The sequence below is a fragment of the Sceloporus undulatus genome, chromosome 2 (genome assembly GCF_019175285.1).
Source record: "Sceloporus undulatus isolate JIND9_A2432 ecotype Alabama chromosome 2, SceUnd_v1.1, whole genome shotgun sequence".
NCBI lineage: Eukaryota > Metazoa > Chordata > Lepidosauria > Squamata > Phrynosomatidae > Sceloporus > Sceloporus undulatus.
This window is the reverse complement of record NC_056523.1, coordinates 102,259,935-102,278,569: the sequence shown is the minus strand read 5'-3', so window position 1 is coordinate 102,278,569 and position 18,635 is coordinate 102,259,935.

Below are 18,635 nucleotides of genomic sequence, written 5' to 3'. Positions count from 1 at the left end.
CTACCAAAACATTTAGAAAAACTTCCTGACAGTAAGAGCTGTTCAACAGTGAAACATGCTGCCTTAGAGAGTGGTGGAGTCTCCTTCTTCAGAGGTTTTTAAATAGAGGCTGGATAGCCATCTGTCAGGAGTGCTTTGATTGTGTGTATTCCTGTGTGGCAGGGGGTTGGACTGGATGGCTCTTGCTGACTCTTCCAACTCTTCTAGGATTATGTGGTTATATTATTCTAGGTCTGGCCCCACCCTGCCAAGCTGAAAAGAAGAGCCTGATGCTCCACATAAACAAAGGTTGTTGTGGTGCTTGAGAGACTGATTTTGCACATGTGTTCCAGCTGTTTAAAAAGCTTACAGAGCACTCTCTAAGCAACACTGTTTTCAAGTGGAAACACCACTGTTTATTCCATGTGCACACAGCCCCATGCACTGGCCAAGTTCCCAGGAATGCTAATGGGATTTTCCTGCACTCAAAGGACAAGAACCACACTTGGGAATGGACTCCTTAGCAAATTGGACTCCATAGCAAATAATCATGCAGTGCCTTCATAGGATTCAGTCTCGATCTCAGCATCATTTTCAGTGTAAACATTGTATCATATAACTATAACCATGAGGTTAAACATCCTTAGACAACTCAATGTTTTTAAATGAACCTGGGTCTTTCTATTTTATTCCTTAGTTAAATGTACATTTCTGATCTTTAGCAAGCTATCTGATAGATGTCTCAAAGAGAGAACATAATTTTACAATGAAGAAATATTTGGTTCAAGACAGCAATTAGGGAGAGTATGGTGAAATAGCCTTTTGGGGCAAGTCCCAAACTCTCCCAGCCAACATGGGCATTCTGACTTGTGAATTCTGAGAGTTATAGTATGGCATGGTAGTTTGCCTCTAGGGCATGGTGATTTCAGTGTTAGACTAAGGACTTTATTATGTGGAAGAAAATTGGGAGTTTAAAGAGTCACTCACCCAGGAAAATCACATGATCACAGTAAAGATTATCCTGATTATTCCCAGGATAAGTCCTCTTTATTCACAACGTCGTGTGAAAATCTTCACTGTGATCGGACAATTTTTCTGGGAGATTGACTCTTGAAATCCCCCATTTCCCCCGATTTTCCTCATGTGATGAAGTCCTAAGACTCTGGAGACCAGGGTTCAAATCCCTGCTTGGCCATGGAAACCCACTGGGTGACATTGGGTAAGTCATATACTCTCAGGCTCAGAGGAAGGCAAGAGCAAAACCAATGAACAAATTTTGCCAAGCAAATTCCATGATAGGTTTGCCTTAGGATCGTCATAAGTCAGAAATAAATTGAAGGTATACAACAACAACAAGAACAACATCTGTAGTTAGGATGCTTCCACATTCACTTACATGCCACAAAAGCATGGAAATGGGTTTCTTCATGCAGTATAAGCAGGAAATACTGAATATTGGCATATTTTACCTGTGAAATACAGTCCAGATCTCTTCAATACTTCCCCCCATGACATTTTCACAATTACAACCACTCTTCAAAGCTTTTATTTGCCCATATATATTTCAATTCACCACCAGTAAGCAATCCCCCCCAACCAGGGAAAAACAGCACTTTTTGGTATTAGGCATAGATGCTATAAAAAAGTCTCTGGCTATTAATATAAAACAGGCATCAAGAAAAACAATTGGACCTAAAGAAGTTACTGGGTGTCAACCAAATCTCCCCCTTTTTTAAAAAAGAGAGGGGACTTTGGATTACAGTAATCCTTGAAAATAAAAGGAAGAAATATATGATCCTACAGATGCCGTGTAACTCCAACTTACAGCATCCTCAGCCTGCAGGGTGAGGAGTACTTGGAGGTGCAATCCCACACCATTGGGAGGGTTGCACACTTCCCATCTGTGTCCTAGTACTGTACAAGGTTCACACTCATAGGCTTAGGGCTTGGAAATAATGACTTATCTTGAAAGGTAGTAATCTGTGATGTGGTTACATTGCAAAAGGGAATAACATTTTGAATACAATGTTTTGGGTGACCTTTTGGCTATACCAACCTATGCATTCCTATGGATGTTGTGGGAGAAGGTGTCTTGCATTTCCTTGTACCATGCCACTTGCTCTGGGTTTGCAATTGCAGCCAATGCTCACCCCCCCCCCCCAGCCATTAACTGGCTGTGGGGATGAACCTGGCACTGTTTGGCTGCCCTCACACAACTGGGGAAGACAAAACATCTTACACTGAGGGAAGGAGAAGTTCTTCCCCTACCACAGTGTGCAAGGGGGCGAGGGCAGCTGGAATGCCCCAGGTGTCACTCCATATCGGAGCGCAGGCAGGCAGGCAAGCAAGCAGAGTTGCAGGCTTGCACCCCCTAGTTCCTGTTGTGTACTTGGAGATAATAATAATAATAATATGGTTTATTTATATACCGCTATTCCAAGGATCATAGCGGTGAACAACAATAATACAACAGTTAAAACATCATAGATCACAAATTAAAACCCCCTTGTACAAACATCATATGCTATAAAACAATTAAGAATACATGAAAACACCCCCATACAAATAGCAAGGGGGAAAAAAGTTCCACCTGGTGGCGTGGGGGTGTGGCAGCGTCCCTCAGGAGGCTCATCTCAGGAGGAGATGAAGTGGGAAAGAAAGTGAGCAGTCTTTGCTCCTCAAGACAACAGCATACGTATGTGAATAGACATTTGCACTCCACTAGTAGAAATAAAAATTATTGCCTTAGGGCTTAGGGATGGTCACCTGCTTTGGGTTGCCTTTAAAGAGCATTTATAGAGGGTGTTAGCACTATATGCTGTATATGGGGTTCATCATATTTTCATATCTAGAGCCAGGCATGTTTTAAGACTCCATAGTAATCTTTGAAGCATAGGGAAGTTTTCCAAGGAAAAGGAACCTTGACCTGAAAACATGTGTAGGATAGGTGAATGTTAAATGGGTTTGCTGATTACTCCTTCTTCTCCTAGGCTTTATGCATATCATCTTGAACTGGAGACCTGACTTCCCTGGGGCTTGGTCTGGCTTCCCTCTCTTCAGCTGCAGCATTTTGAAACAGATTGAGAATGATCACAAACTCCCTTTGCCTTCTCAAACATTCTGTAGCATGCCATTAATTTCTAGGGGTCCTTTTACAGTACACTGTTAGAGTGCTAGCATTCCACTTTGACTGCTGTGACTACATTGCAATTTGCAGGGGAAGGGTGCAATGTATGAGGATGGGCCTTTAGCATCCTCAGCCAGCAAACTCCTCTGATGCTTCTGTTCTGACCAAACTATTAACCCCAATATTCCATAGGATGCAGCCATGGCTGTTAAAGTGGTGTCATGGTGCCATAACATAGTATGAAAGTCCCAAGACACAGACAAGGAGGAGTAGGAAAACCAGTAGTCAGAAAAGGGAAAGTTAAATAACACACCTCTTTACTCATCAAAGATGTTCTTTAAGTTACAAGTGCTTGTTATGGAGAAACAATCTTTGTACGTTGACATGTGAAATAAGATTTGAGGCAATAAACCTGAAAAAAACTACTGGTTCCATTTCAGTGTGAGTCTGCCTATAATAGCATTGAGAGAGTTTACAGAGGACATGGTTTTAGGAGGCTGTAATATTCTGTTGCCTAGATTTGTTTGAGATTATAATCATGTGGCATTTCTCTTACCAGGTTCCTGAAGACGAAATGAGACGTGCATAAGGAAACAGATGTTTAGCAGGGGTAAGCCACTTTTGAAGCCAGCGTGTAGCTATGTTAATTTATATTAATGGAAAACATGATCCAGGAATTACGTAGAATGACAGGAATGTTCCAGTTGGAAAACAGAGACAATGTAAAGACAGCAACACCCCATACAGAAAAAGAGAATAATTCAGTTGTTTCATAAGAGGAAGCAAGGTGACTATGAATTCTCTTTTTTACAGGGCAGTCATCTCTTTGAAGGGCTTTCAGAGAACAATTTTCCATTTGAAACGTTTCTTTCTTATTAAGAAACCCTAACAAGGGGGATCAGGGTCTTGACTCATCCACAGTTTATACCTCAATGGAGAAGGTATGCAAGTTACCTGTTTTCAATATGGTGAGAGGTACTCTATTTCTACTTAACGTACAGTATTTTTACTCATATAAATGTGCTACTATATATATAAATTGGAATTTACTAATTTTATGCCAGTCTATATACCTTCTTTTCTCTCTCCACCTCCATGAGGAACTCTGTAGCAGGAAGTCTGGGGCCAACTTTTAGGGACTCCACATTAATTTATTAAATGTATTTTATTTACACGTGATCCCCATGTTTAATGCAGCTTTTCACTAGATAGCCTCAAGGTAACTTAACCATAAAAGCATTAAAACACAGTAAAATATAACAAGACCAGAACATGATCTAAAACAGAAAGAGAACAGGAGATAAAAGGGATAATGGAATGAGTGAATATAAAAGGGACAGATGGGACAGGTTATCATAAAAAATTATTCAAAGCATGCAAAGACATGAAGAAATTTGCTTGCTGCATAAAAGGTAATAAAATGCACTTTGGATAAAAGTGTGATTAATTATTTAAAGCTGGATGCTAAAGATGACTGTGCTCATCCTGTATTAGACGTGCCCACATTTTCTCTGAAGGAATAGGTTTACAAACTGGGGGTGTTTCTCAGCTTCATCAAACGTTTTGCTAATATCCAGATAATCAACATCTATACAGCATTCCCACTATCTGCTCAACTAGTGATCTACCAGAAAAAGATATTACAGTCAGCCCTCCATTTTCGCGGGGGATCTCTTCCAGGACCACCACCACCACCCCGAAAATGGAAACTCGCAGATATTCAAGCTCCATAGGCCTCCACATGCCTGTAAGCAGCTGCGCATACACACCATGGGTATGCACCCCATTTTAACCCCCTCCATTTGCTCCTTGCAAGTAAGTGTGGGTCACAGATCTGAAGTTCGCACAAATAGAGAGGCAACTGTAATTTGGCAAGTTTCTTGACAAATTTGTGCTGACTCCTAGTAATCACTGCATGGTCATCTAGATATTTGCAAACAGGCTCCTTTATAATCTGTTCTAATATTTTGCCTGCTATTGAGGTCAGACTGAATGTTCTATAATTCCCCAAACCTTCTTTTTGGTCCTTTATAAATTTGGCCCTGAGTGTTGTATCACTTTTTAGCTGTTTTTAAAAGGTCCAGTTACTCTGTTCTTATCCCACTGTCTTGTTTTGTCCCTCAACTTAGTTCAGTTTCCGTAAACTGAGTTCAAAGTGTAAAAGTAGCTTGCACTCAGTTACTGTAGCTCAGCAGTCAGGATAGAAGGCTAAGCAGTGGGGATAGATCTGGAGGCAAATCTTTCCCTTCCGAGGAGGCTCAGGCAAAAGCAAGCTGCTGCTGCCTCTCGTAGCTTGTCTGTTCTTCCTCATTAATAACTTTTGCTACCTTGACAACACTCTGATATTTCCTCTGCACATGTGCTCCAGTTTTATCTATGAAAGTCTCCAAACTCTTCAAACTATAGGAAAAAAGATTCCATTTAAATCTTATGAAGAATTTCCTAACAGCAAGAGCTCTTCAGCAGTGGGACATGCTGTGTACAAGTCTGGTGGAACTCTTTCTTTGGAGGATTTTAAACAGAGGCTGAATGGCCAACTGTTGAGAACGCTTTGGTTGTGCCTTCTTGCATGGCAGGGGGTTGGACTGGGTAGACCTTGTGGTCTCTTCCAACTTATGATTCTAAGGCCTGTTACAGACAGCCAAAATAAAGCTGCTTCGAGTCACAGTGGAGATATGGTGTTTCAATGATGTATGCATCCTAAGAGTCCAGAAGTCGCACCAAAGCCACGCTCGAGCCCTAAGGACTCGAGCGTGGCTTTGGTGTGGCTTCTGGACTCTTAGAACACATGCATCATTGAAACAACATACCTCCACTGTGACTCGAAGCAGCTTTATTTTGGCTGTCTGTAACAGGACTAAATGTTGGAGGATATGCTGTTCTATCTCTTGCAAGGGTAACTGTATATTTGAGTGAATGCTCACTCCTATCACATTTATTGCTTTAAACAACTTAGTAGCACACACACACAAATTATGAGCACATCACAAAGGATCCATCAACCTGGGGATACATTCTACAGAGACAGACAAGCATATATTACTGATGTTTGTGGCAGGTATCCAGCACAATGGAGGCCAGGGCAGAAGAACCAAAATGTAAAGCATGGGAATGAGGTTAGGAAGGGCAAGGCTGCCTTGTTTATTTTGTGTTGATGTGAAACACCTGACTTGCACAATGCTACAACACATGCTTTTTGAAATAAATTCATGTTAGCGTGGATCACATCTGATTACTCTGTGAAACAACCACAACATTGCTTACATGCCTGGTGCTAGCTGCTTAGGCAGTCTGGCTCATTTGGAGGAAGGATGAGGACACAAAATATGGTTTCAGCTGCTCTGAACTATTTGGCATATTGTCATTAGGCTTCAGGAGAAGGTTCAGCCTGAGCATTCTGTACCATGTTTGTATATAAACTCTCTCTCTCTCTCTCTCTCTCTCTGTGTTTGTGTGTGTGTGTGTGTGTGTGTGTGTGTGTGTGTGTGTGCGTGTGCATGCATGCATGTGTGTGTGTGTAAAGACTAGAAATCAGCAAAAAGTGAAAGAACACATTTTAAAAAATCAACCATCAAACCCTGACCTTTTAATCTCAGCATATTTTTCACAACAAAATTATAATTGGAAAAGCAAGAAAACCATAATTGGAAAAGCACTGAAGCAAATGCATTCTGAAGGACTGTTATTTCCTGACTCTAGTAGTCAATTTTCCAACAATTTTGTAAGTTTTTTTACGCTTTGAATGACTTCAGCTCTAAGTAGACAGCTATATGAATAGATACAGGACTGTAGTGTCAAGGGATTCATGGCTTATGAAATCCCCAAATCCCAAAATATGAACATGCTGTTGGACCAGAAAGTTCATTTATGACTGATGACGGTTCCTGTTTGGCTGCAGTCCATTTTCCATATTAAATGGCTTTGTGGTGCACAATAATCATGCTCGCTGATGGGATTGCAATGGTCTAGGGCCACTCAGCTGCCATTGGTTCTACTCAGATTTCAGCACTATTCTTTGAAACTCCCCTGCTGTACAAAGAATATCTTCTTAGTATATGGCCTGGAATGTAGCAGTCTGAAGCATCAGACAGCTATCCCTGAATCTATCTGAGCTGGGAACCTGGAGGTGGAAAAGTGGTCCACTGGGTTTAATTTCACCTGACAAGCCAACTTCTTCCAACATCTTCATTACTTTAATATGAGCAAAATGTAAGAAAGTTGTTTTTAGGGCCATGACTCCTAGAATCCCCAAGCCAGCATGATAGTGCTCATGCTGGCTGGGAGTTGTCCAAAAACTGAGTAACATTCCCATGCTTTACATCACATGGCTCAGATCCTACACAGAGGGTCTACATGTGATTATTGCACCAAGCGATGGCAACATTGCACAACTGATGGTGCAGATGGATGGATAACCAAATGCAGAATCAAGCTCTTAGCTAAGAAAGCACTAAAAGTCAAGAATGTGCATCTGCATGCGCAGTGTCACCAAATGTGCAGTTCCACTTCCATTATCTTGAACTGAATGATGCTATTGTGCATCAGACAAAAGTGTCTAACTGTAATGGAACTTATGCAGGGGAACTTACACATGTGTAAGACATAAACAGGATACCAAGCCACGACTATGCCAGGCACTCTGGCTTGCACTACTTCTATCCTATATAATTACTAGATTCTCCCCGCCCCCAGCAAATTAACAAGCCTTCCAACTAAACTAGGACTCTTAATCAATTGGCATCCCCTCTAAGGATTTTACTGTGCTGTACATTGTAATGAGGGGAAGGAAAAATGCAAGGAAGGATATGCTTTGGAACAGACCAAGTCTGAAAGAAGATTAGGACATTCCAGAGCCAGGCAAAAGGATCCATCCAGACCATTAATAGAACTTAGACTACAGAAATTTCTGATTCTGCTAGAAAGAATCAGAGAACTGCAAGTGCAATTAAACATCTAAAGACATGACCTTACATGCTTTTCCTTTAAGAGGGAATACATGAATTGCTTGCCACCTCCTGTCACTGCTAAGCAGGGTTTAAGCAGTTTGAGATGACTGCAGCATGTATAGGCTGAAGAATGACCACATCTGGCCCAGGCCATTGAAAGCCAGCCCATACTACTAGTGATGGCAGACAATATCCTTATATGTGTATTTCTTGTTTCCTGTCCCATCAGTGACTAACCAAAGTGGTGGCTTAGTAGTCTGCTAAGCAACTTACCTCCCTAGCACAAAACAGGATGCAGCAGCAGCAATATCAACAACAATGGTAATATACCCTTTTGATCCCAAATCACCCCCAACAAAATGTAAGTTGAGAAAAGGAATTCCACTAAGAGTAGGATTACAAGGAGACAGGTATAATAATTGCAGATAATGTAACCGATTTGAGATTGTTGTATCTATACAGATTAAATTATTTGAAATTCCAAAATTGTCCACATGAGTGGCTGAGATTGTGACACTTTGGCTTTCTGACAGCCTACACAACAGGAAGTGGTCTGGAAAGATGCTCATCCAGGCTCAAGTGAAGAAAAGCCCACTACCCTTTGAGGCTGTCTGTTTCACTGTCACTTACAGTTAAGCTTTGACCTTCACCTGTTCCAAATACTTTCCATAAACAGTCTAGTTAACCACCCAACAACATCTGGAAGTTCATATCATCATCACCTCTCTGGGGACAGAGGGGAACAAAGGGGAAATGTTGGGTAAGTCAGGGAAGAATAAATCAGTTTGTGACATGTTATGATAAGATAGAGGGACCAAATCAAGGATAGACAAAATTCAGCCCTCTAGATGTTGCTAGATTCCAACTCTCAGCAGCCCTAGCAAGTACATCCCAGGAGGAGGAATGTTGGAAACTGCAGTCCAACATCTAAATGAGTCCCACTCCAGATTTAATACATATGGGCTTTGGCCTCTTTGATTTCAGTTGTATTTTCATTTTATAGGGACTGAATTCCAGATTCAACATTTGGGTCTTCAGTTGAGCCCTGCTATTTGTGCCAGGAAAGATTTTGACTTCTTAGCATTCCAGAAGTCCTTTTTCTGCTCCAACGTTTCAGATCCTGACACACAAAGCATGCTTGTCTTCTTGCAGATATGGTGACATAGGTTTCCATTTTGAAGCACAGTGGAAATTACATGAGCAGATGGAAAGAAACAATAATGGTCCCATGTCTGTTGCTGTGGGAAACATTGCTCCTCACCAGAAATATCAGAGAGCTGTAGTGAAGAAGGATTACATCTTGTGCAGGCCACATGGCAAATTCTGATCCTGGAAAACAGAGTAGCTAAGATGTTAAATCTGAATGACTAATTAGTTTCCATCACTTGCTTCTTTCACTTAATTCATTCTGACCTTTTAATGTAAATTGCTCCTCTCATCAACTTCTGGCATGATTTAGACATGTAATCTGCATACTTACAGATGCCCTTCAGTTTACTAGTTGGACAATATATGCAATGTTGTCTTCACTTTATTTGGTCTTTTTGTGGCATTTCTTGTCTGAAATGATGCCCTTCTCCAAAAACAGAATGCATAACAGCAACTTGATAAAAACCAAACCAAAAAGAGAGTTTTATGAGTAAGGGTGGGAATTGTGAGGGCCTCCTGATGTTGTTGGGCTGCAAATCCCAATAATCCAACTGTAAAGAATGCTGGGAGTTGCAATCCAACAATTCCTGGAGGGTTTCATGATTCCCAGTCCTCTGCTAGGGTGTCCCCTGCTTCAGTGGCATGGCATGCAGATGACGCATGCTCCCCAATGCAGCTGGAAGCTGCTCTGAGGCAGCATGTAGTTGGTTAATAAAAAGGCACAAAATTGATTACACTAACATTTGAAGCCCAGGGGCTTCTTTAGCAGATACAGATTTTATTTGTAGTACCCCTTGATCATGCCATTCCAAGGAAGAACATTGACAAAGGAAAAACATTGTTCATAAAGTACTAAGCTTTTTTTTTGAAAGGTTTGTATCTGTTTGTGTATATTATCATTGTTGTTTTTAATGTTGTTTGTTTGTTTGTCCTTACTGTCAGTTGATTAATTATAAAGAGTATTTAAAAAGGAGAAACATTGTTCATAAAAGTAAATAAAATATAGAGGGAAAACAAGAAGTGTTTTATGAAGAACTGGCAGTAAGACTTTTTCAGAAGAATTTATAGGGTACAGAAGAAAACAGCCAAGCAAAAGGAACTCTCCTAATTGTTAGTTTGGGTGACACCCTGAAGGTCTGTATCAACCAGGGCAGAGCTTGTGAATCTACTTTTTTTGGAATACATCTCTCAGAATGTAGCCAGCCAATACAGACACTAGGAGATTTCTGGAAATTATTGTCCAAAATTGTCCAATCAAACCCAAGCAGGTTCTTGTTCACATTGTAACATTAGTGGCACACACAGGCCTCCTTATACCCGCGTATATCTTTTTTCATCATTGTGGAAGTTGATATTCCCTTCCACCCTCTGCAAAAAAACAATCTCCCTAGACTTACTGTTCAGCTGCAGCAGTGCCCCCTGCCATGGCCATTCCATGGTTGGTGAAGAGTGGAGCCATGATCAGAAAAGCATCTGGCTATGTCCCTGTAGCCACATGCAGCATGGATTACATTATCTGCTGAAACCACTAGAGGACCTTGAAGGAAATAAGTGGATAATGTAATGATTCTACATCTGGGTACAAGGACATAGCCAGATGCTTCTTTGACCACCCTCCTTCTTTTCCACCAGCATGAAATAGATATAGGGTTTTGTTTGTTTGTTTGTTTGCAGCAGCTCAACATAGACTCTGGGGGATGTTGATTGCAGAGCTGCAGCATAATTCTGCATGGGGAACTACTGTTCTACACTGTACCATTTCAGCCTGTATCTGTGCTATACTATTTCAGTTGGGAACTCATATAACTGAAAACTCCTCCACAGAAAACATAGTTTTAACACTGAAACTTAGTTGCTTGGGGAAAGGGTTCAAACTTGGCCCTTGGCACAACATACTAGTTTCTATGTGCAGAAAATTGTTTTGTATGTAAAAATATCTGATCATGTAATTTTTCCACCTGAGGTGGTACAGTCCAGATACTGTGACACAGGGTACTGTATGTAAGAGATGAATACAAGAATAGAAGCTAATGAGGCTTTTTAAAGTTAATGAGGAGCATATTTGCAGTTTTGGGTCAACCATGGGTCATCTGGCAAGGGAGAAGAACTACTTTTCAAGTTAAAAGAGACAACTCATAAAACACTGTAGCATCCCACCAAACAATATTAACAGTATGTGACTTGAGTTGAAGGAACAAGAAGGAACTATTACCCTACCATGCCAAAAGTTGCTTGAGTAACAACTAGTAAGCAAAACAGAAGGACACATTTCATTCCTTCTCATAACTATTACCTGTATTGTGGTATAAGAAAATTGGTTATTTCATATATTTTGGTGAAACTGCTGATGAGTAGAGTACAAGAATGTAGAAGTAGCATTGCTGAATGAGACCAAATGTGCACAATTCTGTTTCCCAGAATACTGAGGCAGACACTTCTACAAATCCACAATCAGAAAATGAAAATTTTAAGCATCTGTATTCTTCTTGTTCCGAGCAACAGATATTCATAAGGATATAATTTTGAACCATGTAGCATATAAGCCAGTGTGGTGTTGTGCTTTTTGTGTTTGACTATGACTCTCGGGATCAGAGTTTGAGTCCCAGCTCAGCCATGAAAACCATTTGGGTGGCCTTGAGCAAGTCACATGCTCTCATGGATTTTTTTGTGGTTTTTTTGGGCTATGTGGCCATGTTCTAGAAAAAAAAAATCCTGACGTTTCGCCAGCATCTGTGGCTGGCATCTTCAGAGAATCTTCAAACTTCTGCCTACCATCTTCAGACTTCTGCCTACCCATGTGAAATTTTCTTTCACTTCCCAAATTTCTAGCATTACCGAGAATGAGAAACTGAAAAACATCTCCACCTAGAACATTTGTTGTATCCACATTCCCTTAGGAATTTTGCCTGCCCCTTTTCATTAGATGCTTAAAATGCATTTCATAAATGCTTGACTGTAGTTTTAAGTTACTGCAATGCTAGTATGGGGACTGAAGCAAAATTTCATTGGGGGACAGAATTCTTATTTGTTGTGCCCCTCGAGGAAAGGCAGCTTTAGACAGTTAGTGTGTGTTACTTCCATCTGTGAAGCACACAACTAACCTTGCTCTTCCCCATGCCAATGACCTCACTGCCATTCTGTGCTTTAAAACTGCTTTTATATTTCCCATTATATCAAAAGCATAACAAAAACCCCTAAAGCTGTTTACCAGCCCTGATTTTAATCACAAATATTCTGAGTATATGCAGGTTGCACAATCATGAATAAAAAGGAGTTTGTTTATGCTACCCTGGAGAGTATGCACCATTTTGTGGTGAACAAGGAAAAATATGATTAACAGAAAAATAAAAGAAACATCTATAGCCATGCATGCACCTAGTGAGCCAGCTGCCTTTGATTCTTAGCCAAAAGAATGTAGAGGCAGCCCTGGTGGTCCTAGTATTGTGTTGCTAGTCCAGGTACTGACATTCAGCTTGTTTGCTGCTCTCCTGTCACCTTCATTCTTGAGAGATTCTCCCTAGTACCCAGGCTAACAGGCCCTGGACTTTTGCCCTGAGGACCAGACATAGCTGCACCACCATATAAATTCATTTTAATGCATCTAGAAATGCCATTTCTATGGTGAGAAAAACATTGATCAAGGCCCTTTAAGGTTCAGTCCATTGTAAACATTCAGGGACAAAACCTTTATGTTTATGAGAAGCAGTGGAATGAACTGCAGTCATTTTCAAAGGGATGGGTGGGGCATTTGCTCCTTGATTCCCACAGTTCTCAAAGAGAGTCCCATGACTACAGTCTTAGGAAATAGAAAAAAAATGCTTGATGGGGTGGTAAGCAAAGAAGGAGCAAAGCACAATGGCAAGGGTTATAAATGAGCTGTCAGCCTTGGCTCAATGACCTGGCTTTGCATGCACATGCCATAGCACTCTGGCTTAGTTGCACACACACACACACACACACACACACACACACACACACACACACGGGGGGGGGGAGGTTCAGGTGAGTTTATCAAAGGTGCTGCAACTGTATCAGGAAAGTTTGTTTAACAGCTTCTGTATCCACACCCTCCAATATTTCCTAGATGAGAAGTGATATACAAAAGGATCTGGTAGCACCTTTGAGACTGAGCAAGACATTGTAGCATAAGCTTTTGTAAACTTGGTGTAGTTCCTCAGATGCATGGAGTGAACTGGTGCCCAAAGGTCAAAAGGCCCAGTCAGTCTCAAAGGTTCTACTCCTTTGCATACTGCTATTCCAGACTAACATGGCTATGGAAATGGTCACATGCAGCTTTTGAACCGTGATTCCCATGGGAAAAAAGTGGCATTGGTGATACTGATCACATGATGCCACTTCCCTCCTATAGCTGCCCTGTCCTTTTTCATTCATGAGGGAAACCCATGAATAAAATGCCAATGGTGCAATGCCCCAAGTGTGGAAAGCCATTCCTGGGACATTTGCATGATAGACAGTAATGTGGTGTCACTGTCCCCCTCTTCCTCCTCATTTTAAAAATTATTCCCCCCCCCCTTTTTTGTTAATGCAATTTAAGACTTCTGAAGACTCTAAATGTTGGGGGAAAACATTTTAAAAAGCTTAAATCAGGGCTGCAGAGCTCCATAGTTGCAGAAAAACAGTTGATTTAAAAAAAACAACTAAAGGCATACTGGGTAAGACATAAGAGAGGGGGGAGGAGTTGGGGGAAAGGATGGGAAGTGAACATGATGCCAATATCAGCTCCAGTCATGCAAATGGAAGAAGTGTGGTGTTGCCTTCTCCAAAACTGGTATTTTGCTGTTTTATTTTGGTTTGCAGAATTACAGTGGAAAATGGACTGGTGTAATAATCTCCTATGTCTCTGCATAGATGAAATCTAGAAGCCTTATGACACAAAGATCATATCCTGCAACAGTTGTGTTGTCTGCAAAAATGCTTTTCAGGTGAGATTGTTATCTTGCCTTGTGTACCTTCATAACCCATTCAGGATTAAAGCATCTGTTTGTGCTAAAATGTTATTGCACAGTGACTTCCCATCTCCTCCTCTAAGACATTATACTCCCACCTCTATGTTATGCTTGGGAGGTGTAACCTTTGAAAAAAAAGTCCCTGGCCTTCCCTTTCCTCTTGTCCCTCAGTTTCAAGGGGAGTTTGGGCAGGAGAGGGATGGGGGTGGCTGCTGGGAGTGAAGCAGATGTATTACTGCCAGATGTCACCAGGGCTCCTCCGCAAGGATTTTCTAAGAGAACATAAACCTGAGAACAAGAGCTGCCCACAAACTTTTCCTCCGTCTTGAACTGGTTCTTCTGGCCTGGAACTCAATTAGTGATTACCCACTCAGCAGGTGAACACTCCCTCCCATCTCCCCCCCCCCAAGCATAAACCACCTGAGCATAAACCACTACAAAGATGCAAAGCCACTTGCTGCTCCAATGTGTGTGTGAGTGTGAGTGTGTGGTAGGGGCTGGATCTCTCCTGATCACTGCATCTCTATCAAAGCATCACCCACTGATCACCCAAAATCACCATAAAAGAACAATTAACTGTTTGCACAGGAAATCATAATGTGACAGAAGTGGCAAAGGAGGTCTTTACCAGATTTTTTTTTTGTATTAATAAAAATCAATAGCTTTTAAAATGGTCTCCCTCAGGTCAACAACAGAATAGCCACAATGTCCTGTGGTAAGCGCCAGCAGAAGGTGCTATTATTCAGATGCAAATGTGATTTACCAGCCTTGTGCAATAAACTCCTAGGACATGTCTGATCAGCAACATTAGAATGTAGTTAAGATGGCAAATATTATTGATGAAGAAGAACACACAACCAAGGGCAGGCTGCAGCAATTTTCTTTTGCCTGGACCTATTGGAAAGGATAAGACTCTGGCTCTCCTCCCTGCTTCCTCCTGCTGAATTAATTGAGGGCAAACAAGCTTTTGCAATTTGAACTCAGGTTGCAGCAACTGAGGTAAGCAGGGGACAAAGGAGGTAAGTGGAAGAAGGAAAGAAAAACTAGGATGCTTTAAAAGGGGATGAAAAGGTGCGACAACAGAGGATTAATCGAGACCATCCCTGCCAAATTGGGACAGTTAGAGTGTATGCTGTATCTGCATTGGTGCAACTGTCATATTATTTATGCCAGTTTTAAAATACACAGGTTGCCTCTTTAACCTTCATCTGGACTGCTCTTTGGTGTCTGTTAACTGCTTAAAGATGGTATGAGAGCCATCTTTCGGTATTTAAAGGGATGTCATGCAGGAGATGGAGTAAGCTTGTTTTCTGCTGCTCTAGAGACCAGGATGCTAACCAATGGGTTCAAATGCCAAGAAAGGAAATTCTGGTAAAGAACTTCCAGATAGGTACTTGATGTGATAATGGACTGTTTCAGAGGATAGTGGGCTCTCTTTTATTAGAGGTCTTTCATAGAGGGCATATGGATTGGGATTGTTTTGGCTATCTCTCCCTTACAGTCCCTTCTAATTCCATTATTGTAGGATTGGTGTTAAACCCATGTGATATCTTGGGCTCTTTGAATTCTTTTGATATCTTGGAAATCTTTTTAAAAGTGGGGGGGAGGGGGTGTTGAGAGAGATTTTAAAATAGGTTTGGCATATAAGTAATGTAATATGCATTCCTTTGATGTAGACACATTATTCACCCTTGCATTCAAATGAAGGCAGTCTTCTGGAAGGTATACCAGACTATTGGAAATGCAAGGGACACGCCTGTGGCTTTTTCCTTTACATGGAAATCAGCTGTTCCCCTCTGTCATAGGATTCCTCCATTACCGGAGTGGCAACATTTAACATATTACTCAGGTAAGCAAACTAAGTGATCATACTGGTCAGTTAACTGTAAAAAAGGTAAAGGTAGTCCCTTGACATGAATGTCTAGTCATAACCGACTGTAGCGGGTAGTGCTAATTTCTATTACTAAACTGAAGAGCCACCGTTGTCCAAGGACTGCTCTGGCAGGCATGTGGCCAGCATGACTACACAGAACTTTGGTGTGTTACAGACCGCCCTTTTGGGGCGGCCTGTATCCGGCCCTTTCCACGCCAGATCAGGGCCTCAGCTGCCACAGCGGCAGCCTCTGAGGCCCCGATCCGCCGCTTTCCAGGCAGTGGGGAAGCAGCAAATGGCCGCTTCCCTGCAGCCTGGAAAGGGGTGTCCTTGAAGGCGGTGTGGTGGTGACGTCCCCATGGCGGCGCCCATGTAGAATGGGTGCTGCCATTTTGTACGTCTCCAGGATGTACTAGGGTTAGAGCGTCCAGAATGGACGCCCTTTCCTAACCCTGGTATGTCCTGGGGACGTACTTTACGCCCGTCTGTAACGGGCCATTGTTACCTTCCCACCAAAGTGGTCCCTATCTATCTAATTGCATTTGTATGCTTTCGAACTGCTAGGTTGGCAGGAGCTGGGACTAGTGACTGGAGCTCACCCCATCATGCAGCACTCTAGCCTTGAACTTCCAACCATCAGAACTGCCATTTTAACTACTAACTCACTGCATTCCTCAGTTAACTGACTACTCAGGTAATCAAATGGTTTGTTTTATTAAATGGTGTCTATGATTAACTGGACATATTAAAATGTTTGTTAGGATTAATCATGATGATTGTTATATTTATTCATATAGTTCAATCTAAGTTTATATGATAAGTCTATTACCCAAGAGGTTTACTGTATAAAACAGCAAGAAAGAAACAAGGGGAAAGGAAAAAACTAGATGACCAAGGGAATTGGGGAAGAGTAAGTAACCATTTTAGTGACATTCTACAATAAGCTACAGTGAACAGAGCATGATCATTCAAAATACAAGCCTCCAGATGTTGCTGACCTCCAACACCCATTATTGTTGGTATGAAGGATGATAATACTGCAGTCTCTACCTTTGGACTAAAGCAATAAACCAGTAGCACCACTGAAAAGGTGAGTTTTGAAGAGTGGATTAAGACAATAAAGAAGGCATTCAAATGGAGTCACTTCTGTGAATTGCAGGCTTAAGGATAAGCAAGAAGGAAATGAAAGAGGAAATCCATATATTTACATAAATTGAGCAGTGGCTTAGGAAAGGCAGTCCCACTCTCCTCCCCCTTTTTTTTACAGACTGAATTTTTCTTTAGAACTATTGTTATTTAGAAATACATTTCTGCAAGTTTAATACATTTAAAATTAATAAATTAAGGGGGCCCCTCAATTGATTTTGCTGTTCCTGCAGGCTTTCAAGGTTTTGCTCAGAGGCACAGGGCCGTGAAAGTGGAAAGAGAGGTCTGGTGTGGTCTGCAATGGGGACAAGGGGTGAAAATTGACTGCCAGTGAGATATATCTTCTACCCCTGAGATACACCTTGTATACCAAACAAACAAACAGCTTCATTTATATACTGCTTCATACTGTTCTAACAGTATCTAAGCAGTTTACAACTGTAAGCTAATTGCCCCCAACAATCTGGGTACTCATTTTAGCGACCACCTCAGAAGGATGCAAGCCTGAGTCGAGCATGAGCCCTTTTGCTGGTATTGAACTTGCAACCTTATGGTTTTGAGTGAGTGGCTGCAGTACAGGCATTTAACCACTGCACCACCAGGGCTCCATACAAGGCAGATTTCATAGAGTGGGCCCCTGGCATCCACTGGGATTGGTTCCAGTGCCGCCCCCTCCCATGGATATCAAAATCCGTGGATGCTCAAGTCCCATTAAATGCAATTTTATTTTAAAATAGTGCACCTTATATAAAATAGTAAAATCAAAGGGTTTTTTTTGGAATTTATATATATTTTGTTTGAATCTGTGGATAAAGAATCCACGGATATGAAGGGCCAATTATATTTCTTTGCATGGCTACACTGTAGCATGATGCAGAGCATAATTCATGTGTGTGGGGACTTGTGCATCAGAGTGGGATTCTTACTCTGTTTCAGAACTACCCAGAGAGAACAGAGATGCAATAATGGATGCTCTGTTTCAGCATGCATGCAATGGCTATCCAAGGAACTAAGGGTTAGGAGGCATCAGTCAGCATTGCTCCCCTTTTTGCTGCACTCAGTTGCAAGGGACCATCCCAGACCAGTGTCTGCTCTCTGTACCATTGTGTCTGACTCCCACTTCCACTTGAAGGGTGGGGTTTTCCCCAGAAGCAAAAAGTCCTGGCCTTGTCCAAGAAAGTGTTTTGTGCTTCCCAAATTGTACATGTTGTGCCAAACAGACAGCACTTGAAGTAGCTTTGGAAATGGCTCAAAGTAATTTTTCAGTAGTGATGCTGTTAGTGACAGAAGTGTTTATTAAACCTTTCCTATTTGCTCTTGATTTCTTTAGTGTTTCACAGTAGTTCTGAAATAAGTAAGGATTGGTTATGTGAGAGTGCCTCCTAACGGCCATACAAACAGTTACAATTTGTATGCAATCTGACTAAAAGAAATCTTGATCTCCAACA